The sequence below is a fragment of the Cannabis sativa genome, chromosome 5 (genome assembly GCF_029168945.1).
Source record: "Cannabis sativa cultivar Pink pepper isolate KNU-18-1 chromosome 5, ASM2916894v1, whole genome shotgun sequence".
In the NCBI taxonomy this organism is placed as follows: Eukaryota; Viridiplantae; Streptophyta; class Magnoliopsida; order Rosales; family Cannabaceae; genus Cannabis; species Cannabis sativa.
The window spans coordinates 10,422,474-10,425,060 of record NC_083605.1 but is presented as its reverse complement, the minus strand read 5'-3'; the positions used below and the strand labels follow the sequence as shown (position 1 = coordinate 10,425,060).

At 31.5% G+C, this 2,587-nt stretch overlaps 1 pseudogene; it reads right to left on the bottom strand.

Annotated features, from left to right (window-relative positions):
* Positions 1 to 1,115: 1,115 nt before the first annotated feature.
* On the bottom strand, positions 1,116 to 1,705 carry LOC133038149 (ATP synthase delta chain, chloroplastic-like; annotated as a pseudogene).
* Between the last annotated feature and the right edge of the window lie 882 nt (positions 1,706 to 2,587).

Below are 2,587 nucleotides of genomic sequence, written 5' to 3'. Positions count from 1 at the left end.
TAATAGTAAGATATATATTTTTTTTTAAAACAAAAGATCAATTTTTATATTTGATGTGGAAAATTTTATTAAATTGAGTGGTTTTTAAAATTTTTTTTTATTTTTTTTCCTTACATTTTTCTTTTGTTATTAAAATTCTATTTTTAAACATAGGGTAAATATTTTTGTACCATAAATAAGTTTTTTTTCTTTGAAAGTGCACCAAAAATAAATTGATGTCTCTTTTAGAAATACTATTGCTACTATTTATCAAATTTTTCAAAAACCAATTATAACAAAATATTAAGATAAAGAAAGTAAAATTAAAAAGAAAATAAAATAAGATTTTTACGTGATTAGGGCATTAATGAGTCTTAGTTCACAAGTCATTATTATTGGCTCTTGGCTATGGAGTTTATAATGTATTTTCTGATTACCAACTAAATGATTTTCAAACCCTTTACATGAAGATATAGTGTCATATTTATAGGCATATTTGGTTAATGGGACATATTGATCTGAGGCGCTTGTAGGGTTTTGTGTGATAAAGGCTCACTAATGGGGAAAATCATGTCATTTTCACTGAATTATTGAGACTATTGGATTTAAAAACTTTTGTTTAATTTCATTCAATTTCGTTAATGTGGTGATTGTCCATATATTAAGTTGGCGATATTGGCGGCTAAACCACCTGAACTTTACGTTTTGTAACACTTAACCACAAAAACTAAAATTTTGGCGGCAAAACCTACTAAATACCCATTCCGTTTTACTCTGTACCCCTCTGTCCAAAAATTACAGTTAAATACTATAGTGGATTGTCTACGTGTACACACTTGTACACGTGGTAAATTTTTAGTGGTCCGCGTAATATTAATTTTAAAATATTTTAAAAATAATTTAAAAATTAAAAAAAAAACAATTTATAAAAATAAAAAAATCTTTTTTTTTCTCTTTATCTTTCTTCTCGTCAACACCACCACTACCCCTCCCTAATGATGAAAAACACCATCTAAGCTCTTCCTTCATCCACAAGCGGGTATTCGTTTTCGCCACGAATTAAATCGATGAACTGGTTGAAATTTGAGTCGGCAATGAAATCGTGTAGCTCCAAGTCGACATTTATGTTGTCAAAGTCAGATTGGACCTCGACAGTCGGGAAAGAGCTTGATCCGAATATTTTTAGCTCCGGTCAATTTCTGCACTGTCTTAGCGATCTGAGCCAAGTGTTGAGATTCAAGCTTCACCACCGCACTAACCACCGCCAATTCAGTCTCTGTCACATCGATAATCAGATCGATTCTCTTCGAAACGATTAAAATATTGAGGAAATTCGCCATGTGAGGAAGGAGATTCATCGATTCAGCTTACTCGTCAATCATTTTCCGCTTCTTCTCTTCTTCGATAGTTGGATTCATGAAGAAACTGAACACCGAAGGGTCTGAGAACACCTTGTCGATCTTCTCAACGTCAGCACTGGTGGCTTCGAGTGTGTTGTTCGACTTGGCTAAGTCGGCTCAAGCCAAGACGTAGCTTGAAGCTGCTGAAGCTGACATTCTAGCTCCGGTGTTGCGGTGGAGGATTGGGAAGCTGCGTGTGAGGGAGAAGGAGAGGGTTTTGGAGAAGGTTGTGGCGATGGAGGTGATTGGTGGAGGGAGTTTTGAGCGGAATGAGATTGGGGTTTGCTGTAGTGCTGGCATTGATGAGTTTGAGTTTGGTGTTTGGTGTTTGGATTCGTACGAGAAGAAAGAGAAAGCGAAAAAGAATAAAAAAGAAAAAGAAAAATAAAGATTTTTTTATTTTTATAAATTGTTTTTTTTTAATTTTTAAATTATTTTTAAAATATTTTAAAATTAATATTACGTGGACCGCTAAAAATTTGCCACGTGTACAAGTGTGTACACGTGGACAGTCCACCGTGACATTTAACTGTGATTTTTGGATGAGGGGTACAGAACAAAATGGAATGGGAGTTCAGTAGGTTTTGCCGCCAAAATTTTGGTTTTTGTGGTTAAGTGTTACAAAACGTAAAATTCAGGTGGTTTAGCCGCCAATATCCCTATTAAGTTGTGTCCCCGAACTTTGATATCTACAAAATCATGTCACCGAACTTTAACATATACTAAATTATGTTCCCTAAATTTTCATCGTCAGACTTTTTTTAGTAAAATTGAACAAAAGTACTTAATCTAACAATCTCAATAGTTCGAGAGAAATTTTTAACGACTTAAAAAGTTCAAGAGGCATAATTTGGTACATGTCAAAATTTAAGATTAAAAATCTAAATTAACTTTTTGTTTTTAATTTATATTTTATTAGTAGAATTTTATAATTTATGATTTCTTTATTGGTTTTAGAAGATTTTATAATTAAAAAAAATTACAATTATCTTACCAAAAAAAAAAAAAAGATTCTACAATTATCTTATAAAAAAAATTCTATAATTATGATTCTTTTTTCCTAAAAGAAAATAATTGAAGTCATCTAAATTTAAAATGGGCAACCTTTCAAAAAAAAAAAAAAAAAACTAAATGGGTAAGTTACCTTTTTATAGAGAGAGAAATTTAAGACACGTTAGGGAAAATATATATAAGAGTATAACTATTGG